Genomic DNA, 12,124 nt, shown 5'->3' with positions numbered 1-12,124 from the left:
GCTGGCAGATTGGGCACTCAGCAGGGGCTGTAGCCAGGTCAGCCTTGGTGAGTGGAAGTCCATGTTGCTGAGCCCATGCATAACCTCCATCCCTACCACCATGACCACTTTGTTCATGAGCCCATTGGGCAATAACAGGAGTTGCTGGGGAAAGAGGCTGACTGGTATCCATAGAACGGGTCATCTTATCCACTTGATTATTAAAATCTTCCTCTGCTGAAGTCACCCTCTGGTGTGCATTCACATGGGACACAAATATCTTCATGTTTTTAGCCCACTCAGAAAGGTCTATCCACATACTTCTTCCCCAGACCTCTTTGTCACCAATTTTCCAATTATGGTCTTTCCAAGTCCCTGACCATCCAGCCAAACCATTAGCAACAGCCCATGAGTCAGTATACAAACGCACCTCTGGCCAGTTTTCCTTCCAAGCAAAATGAACAACCAGGTGCACTGCTCGAAGTTCTGCCCACTGGGAGGATTTCCCCTCACCACTGTCCTTCAAGGACACCCCAGAAAGGGGTTGTAATGCTCCAGCTGTCCACTTTCGGGTGGTACCTGCATATCGTGCTGAACCATCTGTAAACCAGGCCCAAGTTTTCTCTTCCTCAGTCAATTCACTGTAAGGAACTCCCCAAGAGGCCATAGCTCTGGTCTGGGAAAGAGAAGGTAATGTGGCAGCAGGAGTGGAAACCATGGGCATTTGTGCCACTTCTTCATGTAACTTACTTGTGCCTTCAGGACCTGCTCTGGCTCTATCTCGTATATACCATTTCCACTTTACAATAGAGTGCTGCTGTGCACGCCCAACTTTATGGCTTGGTGGGTCAGACAACACCCAACTCATGATAGGCAACTCAGGTCTCATGGTAACTTGGTGGCCCATGGTTAAGCGTTCAGTCTCTACTAAGGCCCAGTAGCAGGCCAAAAGCTGTTTCTCAAAAGGAGAGTAGTTATCTGCAGCAGATGGTAAGGCTTTGCTCCAAAATCCTAAGGGTCTGTGTTGTGATTCTCCTATAGGGGCCTGCCAAAGGCTCCAGACAGCATCTCTATTTGCCACTGACACTTCCAGCACCATTGGATCTGCTGGATCATATGGCCCAAGTGGCAGAGCAGCTTGCACAGCAGCCTGGACCTGTCGCAGAGCCTCCTCTTGTTCAGGTCCCCACTCAAAATTAGCAGCTTTTCTGGTCACTCGATAAATGGGCCGGAGTAGCACACCCAAATGAGGAATATGTTGTCGCCAAAATCCAAAAAGACCCACTAGGCGTTGTGCCTCTTTTTTGGTTGTGGGAGGGGCCAGATGCAGCAATTTATCCTTCACCTTAGAAGGGATATCTCGACATGCCCCACACCACTGGACACCTAGAAATTTTACTGAGGTAGAAGGCCCCTGTATTTTTGTTGGATTTATCTCCCATCCTCTGACACGCAAATGCCTTACCAGTAAATCTAGAGTAGTTGCTACTTCTTGCTCACTAGGTCCAATCAACATGATATCATCAATATAATGGACCAGTGTGATGTCTTGTGGGAGGGAGAAACGATCAAGGTCTCTGAGAACAAGATTATGACATAGGGCTGGAGAGTTGATATACCCCTGAGGTAGGACAGTGAAAGTATATTGCTGACCTTGCCAGCTGAAAGCAAACTGTTTCTGGTGGTCCTTACTAATAGCTATTGAGAAAAAAGCATTTGCCAGATCAATAGTTGCATACCAGGTACCAGGGGATGTATTGATTTGCTCAAGCAATGATACTACATCTGGAACAGCAGCTGCAATTGGAGTTACCACCTGGTTGAGTTTACGATAATCCACTGTCATTCTCCAAGACCCATCTGTTTTCTGCACAGGCCAAATAGGAGAGTTGAATGGGGATGTGGTGGGAATCACCACCCCTGCATCTTTCAAGTCCTTAAGAGTGGCAGTAATCTCTGCAATCCCTCCAGGAATACGGTATTGCTTTTGATTTACTATTTTGCTTGGTAGGGGCAGTTCTAGTGGCTTCCACTTGGCCTTTCCCACCATAATAGCCCTCACTGCATGAGTTAGAGAACCAACGTGGGGATTCTGCCAGTTGCTCAGTATGTCTATGCCAATTATACATTCCGGAACTGGGGAAATAACTACAGGATGGGTCCGGGGGCCCACTGGACCCACTGTGAGACGGACCTGAGCTAAAACTCCATTGATCACCTGGCCTCCATAAGCCCCCACTCTGACTGGTGGTCCAGAGTGACGTTTTGGGTCCCCTGGAATTAATGTCACTTCTGAACCAGTGTCTAATAATCCCCGAAATATCTGATCATTTCCTTTTCCCCAATGCATAGTTACCCTGGTAAAAGGCCGTCAGTCTCCTTGGGGAAGACTTAGAGGAAGGTTAACAGTATAAATTTGTGGCAGTGTAACAGGTTTCTTCCCCATAGGGACCTGGCCTCCCCTTCATTCAAGGGGCTCAGGGTCTGTAAACTGTTTCAAGTCTGGAAATTGGTTAAGGGGCTGTGACTCTGTGTTTTTGTAATTCAGGTTAGACTTCTGTTCCCTTGACCTAGAACTCTTTTGTTTATACAGCTCCAACAAGAATTTAGTAGGCTGCCCTTCTATTGTATTTCTAGGCACCCCATGATTTACTAGCCAATGCCACAAATCTCTGCGTGTCATATAATTTTGATGCCTCCTTTGAGTTTGTTGTCTATTATAATACCCACGTCTACCCTGTCTTTGGTGATTAAGTGCTGCCATCTGGCTTCTGCCAACTCGGGATCCTGTCATCCCCATTGTGTTTAAGGATTCCAGCTCAGTGACAGCAGTTCCTACAGTAATATCTGACCTACAGAGAAGTGCAACCACAGAGCTCTTGAGGGATGATGGTGCTAGTCTCACAAATTTATTTCTCACTGTTCTGGTAAAAGGTGCATCCTCTGGACATTCCTGGGGTGTAAGAGCAGGCTTTGCATGATAAATCCACTCTAACATCCCAATCTCTCTAAGCCTCTGGATCCCCTCATCTACATTATACCAGGGCAGTTCTGGCATTTCAACCTCAGGTAATGTTGGCCACCTTTTGATCCATGTTTCAACCAACCACCCAAACAAGCTGTTAACACCTTTTCTAACTGCTCTAGCTATAACATTGAATGCAGAATCTCTGCTTAGTGGGCCCATATCAATAAATTCAGCCTGATCCAGCCTTATATTCCTCCCACCATTATCCCACACTCTTAAAATCCATTGCCACACATATTCCCCTGATTTCTGTCTATATAAATTGGAAAACTCACACAGTTCTTTTGGAGTATAACGTATCTCCTCATGTGTGATACTTTGTACCTCACCTTAGGGGCCTGTTGGGACTTTAGTTATAGGTCTAAAAGAAATGAGGGGTGGTGGGGGTGGGTCATGAAAAGAATTAGAAATATCTTCCAAGCCATTTGCTTCAGGGCTTTCATTTGCAGTTTCATCTGGTGAAACAGGATTAATAACTCTAGGGCTAATCCCTTCAGGAGGAGGTTGGGTGGCCAATTCCTCAAGGCAGGCTGGAGGTGGGGCGGCTATGTCCTCAGGGCAAACTATTACAGGGTTATCTAAAGAAGGCTCAGCATGGTCTAGGGTTTCAACCTCACCCCCAACATCATTATCAATCCATATGTCACCATCCCATTTTTCAGGGTCCCACTCCTTTCCAATCAATGTCCTCACTTTAACGGCAGACACCATGCAAGACTGAGATTTTAGTTTACGTTGTAAACTTGCTACTCTAACAATAAGATTCTGAGTCTGATTTTCAGAGATCTCAAGTCTACGGCTACAGGAAATAAAATTTTCCTTCAGGATACTCATAGAAACCTCTACATCTTTCAGACGGCACTTAAGCTTCTTGTTTGAAGCCTTAAGCCCATCCCTTTCACCTTTTAATGTAGACAGTGTATCTAACAACAACCAACCAACATCTCTATAACTCTTATTCCTACAAAACTCTGTAAAGGTGTCAAAAACATTATCCCCCAGAGTCTGGCTTCGTACAAGCGAAGCATTAGGAGAATCAAATGATGATATTTTGACTATCTCCTTTGCCAACTCAGTCCATGGATTGGGAGTGTCATTCTGATTACGGGAATCAGAGTCCTTAGTGTCTCTGAGCCCAGTCAGAGTAGAAAACCATTCATAAAAACCCATTTTTAAGATTCTGTTCCTTAAGAACCACTCCCGGTACCAAGATGTATTAGTTAGGGTTCTCTAGAGAAACAGAACCAACAGGGAACACTTGCAAATATAAAATTTATGAAAGTGTCTCACGTGACCGTAGGAACGCAGAGTCCAAAATCCACAGGGCAGGCTGCGAAGCCGATGACTCCAATGGATGGCCTGGACGAACTCCACAGGAGAGGCTCACCAGCCAAAGCAGGAATGGGACCTGTCTCCTCTGAGTCCTCCTTAAAAGGCTTCCCATGATTGCATTTAGCATCACTAATTGCAGAAGACACTCCCCTTTGGCTGATTACAAATGGAATCAGCTGTGGATGTAGCTGACGTGATCATGACCTAATCCTATGAAATGTCCTCATTGCAACAGACAGGCCAGCGCTTGCCCAATCAGATGAACAGGTACCACAACTTGGCCAAGTTGACACCTGTCCCTAACCATGACACCCATGAATGTGGTAAAGCAAAAGACAAAGGCTGGAAGACTTACACATACAATGAATGGAAGCTGCAGCAATGGGAACAAGAGACCAAGGAATCAGTTAAGATATGAAGTTGCGTATTCAACATTAATACAATAGACACTCATTCAGTCCTTCTCTAAGCCACACACTGTGCTAAAGTACTCAGTGGAAGAAGCACTGTAGTCCTTGTTCACAGTTGAGTAGACAAGACAGATACATAAACAATAAAGGCAGTACAATAAAATAAGCTCCAATAGAACAATGTCAAAGTAAAAAAAAAAAAGGAAGAGGTCACTATTTGGCTTTCTTCTACAGGACTATGTTGCTAGTGATTCAGGTGTGAGAAAAGGCAATTGGAAATTCTACCTTAACTCTTTTCTCCTCTCTCCCTCTCTCCTTCCTACCCTTTTCCTTGCCTGCTGTGATAGTTAAATTCAGTTGTCAACTTGGCCAGGTGAACATGCCTAGTTTTGCTGCTGTGGACATGAGCCAATGGTACGTGAACCTCATCTGTTGCTGATTATATCTGCAGTCTGTCAGGAGGTGTGCCTGCTGCAATGAATGATGTTTGACTTAATTGACTGGTGCTTAAATGAGAGAGTGCAATGTAGCACAGCCCAAGCAGCTCAGCACCTCATCTTAGCACTTGCAGATCAGCCCAGGCCTTTGGGAATGCAGAAAGAAATCACCCCGGGGAAAGTGTTGGAACACAGAGGCCTGGAGAGAAGGCCAGCAGAGACCATCCTGTGCCTTCCCACGTAAGAAAGAACCTCAGTCGAAAGTTAGCTGCCTTTCCTCTGAAGAACTAACAAAATAAATCCCCTTTTATTAAAAGCCAATCCATCTCTGGTGTGTTGCATTCCGGCAGCTAGCAAACTAGAACACCTGCTTTCTCTTCTCTTTTCCTCCCCCCATAGTAATCCTGCAGCATCTAGGGCACTCCCCTAGCCCTCATATTAGAACACAGGGTTAAATAAATTGCTGAACCCTAACTTAAGGAAACAGAACTTCCCCATGGAACTGGTCTGCCCAGCTTCTTAGGACTGTGCTGTGAGGAGGGCTTATTATGTTAGATCATTATTTTGTGGACAGAAGAAATCAAGCTCAATTACTAAGGTTTAAACCAATCATATAGGAATAGTGCAACATAAAGTAACGACGAAAGTATCTGGATAGTTTGGCCTACAGTGTTTCTTTTCAATTGTAATATAAAATTATGAAATACTTTATACATAAAGAAAATAATTTGAAATCTGTGTACTTACTACCTAGATTTTATATATGCTAATATTTTGCCATTTTTATTACAAATCTTTTCATGAAAATGAAATATTTAGACTCAATAAAAGATCTACTTTCCTTTCCTAACCACCACCCCCCCAACACACACACACACACAATCACTTATCCTGAAGTTGGTTTGTGTTATTCATTCCCATGCATATTGTTATATTTTGCTATATTTGTGTGCTAATTAAAATAAATAGACTGGAAGTTTTGCAACTTTACATAAAAGGTTTACTGTACTTTATCTTTTGCTACCTGATTTTTTTCACTCAGCATTAGGTTGATATGTGTAGCTCCATTAAACTTGTATTCCATTGTAAGAATAAAGCAATTTATTTCCTATTTATATTGTTTCTATTTATTCTATTTACATTGCTTTCTATTATTCTATTTATATTGCTTTCTCTTTACCGTGCTCTCTTTCTGATTTTTTTTCCTTCTCTTTCCTATCTTCTGTGTATTGATAGTGTTTTCTTTAGTCTCTCTTTTGTCCTTTCTACTTTGGAAATTATGCATTCTCTTTCCATTTCCTCCTAATTTTTTAACATGAATAACTGTGTCCAATTGTCCATCCTCCTCCCACAAAATATTAAGAATTTAGGACATTTAACTTTGATTAGCTCTAATCATTTGCCATGTGTGGTGGTTTGAAGGTGTATGTACTCCCGAAAATCATGTTCTTAAACCTAATTCATTCCTGTGGCTGTAAACCCATTGTAATAGGACATTTTGATGAGGCTATTCAGTTAAGTTGTGACCCATCTCATTCAGATGGGTCTTAATCCTATTACTGGAGTCTTTTATAAATGGAATGAACGTGGCGAGAGAGAGAAAGCCATGGAAGCAAGAAGCTGAAAGCAACAAAAGTAGGAAGAAGAGGGAGAGATCAGCAGACACTACTGTGTGCCTTGCCATCTGGCAGAGGATCCAAGAAGTGCCAGCAGATGGTCTTCAGGAAGAAAGCATCACCTTGATGATGCATTGATTTGGACAGTTTTCTCGGCCTCAAACTGTAAGCTAATAAATTTCCATTGTTTAAGCAACTCATTTCATGGTATCTGTTTTGATCAGCCTATGAAACTAAAATGCCACGCTATTGTTTAAAGTTGTGGTGTCTAATATGGTAGCCACTAGTCACAGATGGCTATTTAAATAAAATTGAAAGTTCATTTCCTTGGTTTATAGCCACATTTCAAGTGCTTATAGCCATATGTGGCTAATGGCCACCCTCTTGGACAAAACAGATATGGAACATTTCCATCATTGCAGAACGTACTATTGGACAATAGTGTTTAATTCCACCTAGTTTCTAACCCCCTCTAAATTAATCACTATTAGTAGTACTGATTTTTAGTCCATGCTTTCTTAGATTTATCTTCTCCCGTTTAACAATTTCTTTGCTTATCACTGATTTAGGCACCCCACTCCTTACTTTTGTATTCAATTCCCTTTTTCTTGAAATTTATCCTTTAGGAGTCCTTTCATCAAAGGTCTGGAGTGTGATTCCAAACTCTTCAGTTATAGCCTAGCAAAGAATAGAACTCTACCAGGCTTTTTTTTTTTTTTTTTTTTTTTTTTACATGGGCAGCACTGGGAATCGAACCCGGGTTCTCTGGCATGGCAGGCAAACATTCTTGCCTGCTGATCCACCGTGGCCCGCACCCTACCAGGATTCTTTATATAAGAACAAAGTGATAGTGACATGGGGATTTAAATCAAGAGCATCATTGAACTTCACCTTCCCTCAAACTAATTTCCTCCAAACTCCCTGTCCCCTCTTTTTGTGTTCCCAAGTCTTTCCCTAGCGAATGAAGAAATTAATCTCAAAAGCTTGGATACAAACTCCAGGACCCCATTTCCCCAGCTTCTCCCCTTTCTTTTGCCCCTGCTCCTGGGAAGGTCAGAGATTTCCGTTTGAATACATGGAGGACCCCAGACTGTTGACCTGGACAGAGGGGAAAATGTCATTCCAAGGGAAAAGAATGGCGGCAAATTATGGAGTAGTGAAATGACCCTACAGCCCGGGGCACCAAAATGGAGGCCTGACGCCAGAGGAAACGCCACTGGTTTCCCTGATAAGAGACCCAGCAGCTTCAAAGTTCCCTCACAGCTTGATCATTTGTCCTGGTGTAGGTTACAGAAACCCATTCAGACCACTTCCTTCTTGAACCGGAGCTGCTGGGTGATAAGGCTGATCTGCTGCATGGGATAAACATGTTCTCTTCAGGTTGTCTCTCACTCGGTTCTTTTTTTTTTTTTTTTTTTTTCCCAAGCTTGTGCTGGTTTGTTCAACTTTTGTTGCAAGGTTTCATTTATGGTGGCTGCTGACCCTTTGAAGGTTGGGGGTGGGGGTGGGGGTGAGTGGGTAAGTCCGGAAAATGAGAAAAAGGTACTTTATTGGAGAAATATGTGGACTCCCCGAGATGGCGAGTCTTCAGTGGCAGCCTCCACAAAGTCTTGAGCAGAATTTCTCCTCCAGGCAAAGTTTGCAGTCGACAGCAGGTGGGCAGACAGGCTGAGCACCACCTTCACGGTGCTCCGGGGCAGCTCCGGGGCACACGCCCTCCTTCTCCCCCACCCCAGCCCTCTTTCTCGGCGCAGTGGAAAAGACTGCACGGTGTGGCCTTCCGTCCATTTCGGGGTTGGAGGGCGGTGCACGGGACCCTGGGGGGACAGGGCGGGCACCGTGCGAGGAGGGGCAGGAGGTGGTGTGGGGCGGCGCTGACCGACCAGGGTTCTCCGGAGCTCGGCGTTCGCCCCGTGGGTGGCGCATTCCCGGCACCCGCACCCTGCAGATCGTTCGCTCTCCCTCCCTACCCTGCCCCCCTCCCTACCCTGCCCCCCTCCCTACCCACCCCCCATCCCCGGCCCCAGCGCCACAGCCACTCTTGGTCCTGCTCCTGCTGCGGATGCTACTCCCAGCCGTCCCACTAGGTTTTTGATGCTCCTCTGGTTTCTCTTTTACGCCTGCTGCAGAAGGTTCTCCATTCTGCATATCACCTGAAGATTTTTGTTGTCGTCAGTTTCCAACACCCACTTCTACAGTAGGGGCCGCAGCTTGAAACAGCTGCAGAATCTCAAAATGGTCATTTGGCAGAGCACTTTCCCAAAGAGAACCCTCAGGGTGAGCCAGCCTCACGTCTCTTTTTGTAGAGCTATGATGTCCTGGGACCCCTCAGCGTTTGCTCTTGCTCATCCTTGTCTAGCTTCATAGCACCAGTGGGGGCTGCATAGGACTTGGAGGAGACCCTCGGAGTTGCTGTCTACCCTGGCCCTGTCTCGCCCCTTGGGCTGAGGGGTCTTCAGGTTGCCTTGGGGCAACAGCACCACTCCAACCTGATGTCCGCAGTACACCATCCCTCCACAGAACTCATTTGGCAGGTGCAGGGGTGGGAGGTGAGAGGAGGAAATCCTCCACAACTCAGTGCTGGGCCCATCTTAGGCCCAGTTAATTTCTAGCCCACCCAGAGTGCCTTGGAAACCCAGCCAGATTTGAAGGTCAACCCAGCCTGGTTCCAGTACTCCTGGCCCATTGCTTCCACTGACAAGAAAGCAAGGCGGGAGCCTGGTGAAATAAACTTGCAATTTTCTCTTAACTAAACTATTATTTTTTTCTTTAGGTGACTGTAATTTTCAATCCAAAAAATTTGATTCTCTCAAATCTACCTTTCTTTCAGGGGCTTGCTCTCCTGGGAATTCTTATACTTTATATACATTTTTGTTAAATGTATTGATTTTAGAGTATAGCTAAAGTTCTCTGGACCTAAGTTGTGTATACTACGAAATGGGGCTTGGCTTATTTTCCTAGCTGCTAAAACAAATACTACAGTGGGTTGGCTTAAACAACAGGAATTTATTAGCTCATGGTTTTGAGGTTAGGAGAAGTCCAAAATCCAGGAATCAGCAAGGAAATGCTACCTTCTTGAAGACCGTGGTATTTTAGGGCTGGCTGCTGGTGATCCTGGCTCCTAGACTTTTCTGTCACATGCAGTTGTCTTCTCCTGTATCTTCTGGGTTTCACGGACTTCCAGCTTCTTCACTTTCACATTATTTTTCCATGTCCAACTTCCTTTGCTTATAAGAACTTCAGCCATAAAAGCTTAAGGCACACCCTTAGGCAGTTTGGGCACACTTTAACTAATAACATCTTCAGAGGTTCTATTTACAAATGGGTTCATACCCATAGGGCCAGGGGTTGAGACCTGAACATGCCTTTTATGGGGGACATGATTCAATTCCCAATAGGGCTTTAGACTAAACGATCTATAAGGTGACTTCCAGCACTGAAATTCTAGTACGCAATGGTATTCAATTATTCTTTAATAAACATTCTTGGCATACTTTACATTTCCAGTTAGCAAAGGTGGTCTTGGAGTATGACAGTGAATAAAGAATGATTAATTTAAAAGCCACCTTCCAACCCATCCAGGCCTCTAAGGCGCTGATTCAACACCTTCAGCTTTCTCATATCCCCTTCCTATGTTAGCACAGAGAAAAACAGGGGGCTAACCAGATGCACACATGCCAGCACAAATTTCCATCTTGGTTTGATTTCAGATCAGAGACAGTTTTTTGGAGGCTCATCAAAGAATACAGTGGAAAAGCAATAAACACAGAACCTCTCAGCTTCTTACAGATTGAATGATTCTGGAAGCACTAAAAAATACAATATTAGAGTTTCAATGTTTTTTCTACCCTCTCTAATACTAACATATTATGGGAGATCTGTAAGAAGGATAATGAAGGCTTTTATTTCTTTTTTTCTAAAGATTACCATAGTTGAGCTGGAAGAATGTTGGAAATTGCTGGAAAGAAGCTGCTGGTATCAGCTGAAGGTGTGGGATAGGGGAAGTGACCTTATATTTTAAAAATGGGCAAGTAAGTGATCAATAGAACTATTTCCAGAGCTTGTATCCCACATTGCTTTACAAACATTTTTCAAATTTGGCCCTTATGCTGTCAAACATTCAGTGGATAGAGGATACAATGAGATTGTCTTCCCCAGCCTTGGCTTCAGGTCTCCACATTGATTGTAAATAAAAATAAGTGTGAACAGGAACTGTAGCTTCTTAGGCTTGGAGCCAATAAATATTAATATTCAACTCACTTCAAAGAGCACTGGTACTTCCTTCTGTAAATCCCCTCCTCACCCCCATCAGGTGATCAAATGCAGTCATGAAGCTTTTAAGATTTATTTTCTTTGCTTAAGTCTTTAAAATAAACTTGGTAGAAGTATGATTTATGTGCATTTTCATTAACTGAGGTATAATTTAAATATACTTTGTTTTTTTTTTATTAACTGAAAGAAAAAAAGAAATTAACACAACATTTAGAAATCATACCATTCTACATATGCACTCAGTAATTCTTAACATCATCACATAGATGCATGATCATCGTTTCTTAGTACATTTGCATCGGTTTAGAGGAACTAGCAACACAACAGAAAAAGATATAAAATGTTAATATAGAGAAAAGAAATAAAAGTAGTAATAATAGTAAAAAAAAAACAACCCTATATTTCAGATGCAGCTTCATTCATTCAGTGTTTTAACATGATTACTTTACAATTAGGTATTATTGTGCTGTCCATTTTTGAGTTTTTGTATCTAGTCCTGTTGCACAGTCTGTATCCCTTCAGCTTCAATTACCCATTATCTTACCCTGTTTCTAACTCCTGCTGGACTCTGTTACCAATGACATATTTCAAGTTTATTCTCGAATGTCCGTTCACATCAGTGGGACCATACAGTATTTGTCCTTTACTTTTGGCTGGACTCACTCAGCATAATATTCTCTAGGTCCATCCATGTTATTACATGCTTCATAAGTTTATCTTGTCTTAAAGCTGCATAATATTCCATCGTATGTATATACCACAGTTTGTTTAGCCATTCTTCTGTTGATGGACATTTTGGCTGTTTCCATCTCTTTGCAATTGTAAATAATGCTGCTATAAACATTGGTGTACAAATGTCCGTTTGTGTCTTTGCCCTTAAGTCCTTTGAGTAGATACCTAGCAATGGTATTGCTGGGTCGTATGGCAATTCTATATTCAGCTTTTTGAGGAACCGCCAAACTGCCTTCCACAGTGGTTGCACCATTTGACATTCCCACCAACAGTGGATAAGTGTGCCTCTTTCTCCGCATCCTCTCCAGCACTTGTCAT

General features: G+C 43.4%; 1 long non-coding RNA gene across 1 annotated transcript in view; it reads left to right on the top strand.

Annotated features, from left to right (window-relative positions):
* LOC143684775 (uncharacterized) overlaps positions 1–11,121 on the top strand; it is a 61,497-nt gene extending 50,376 nt beyond the window's left edge. The window contains exon 4 of the long non-coding RNA XR_013176160.1: positions 10,725–11,121. This is a non-coding gene — a long non-coding RNA (uncharacterized LOC143684775). The remainder of the gene's footprint in view (positions 1–10,724) is intronic.
* Positions 11,122–12,124: the final 1,003 nt, after the last annotated feature.

This window comes from Tamandua tetradactyla, chromosome 5, assembly GCF_023851605.1.
Source record: "Tamandua tetradactyla isolate mTamTet1 chromosome 5, mTamTet1.pri, whole genome shotgun sequence".
In the NCBI taxonomy this organism is placed as follows: Eukaryota; Metazoa; Chordata; class Mammalia; order Pilosa; family Myrmecophagidae; genus Tamandua; species Tamandua tetradactyla.
Note: the sequence above shows the minus strand (reverse complement) of the source record. Positions and strands in the feature narration are given on the sequence as shown.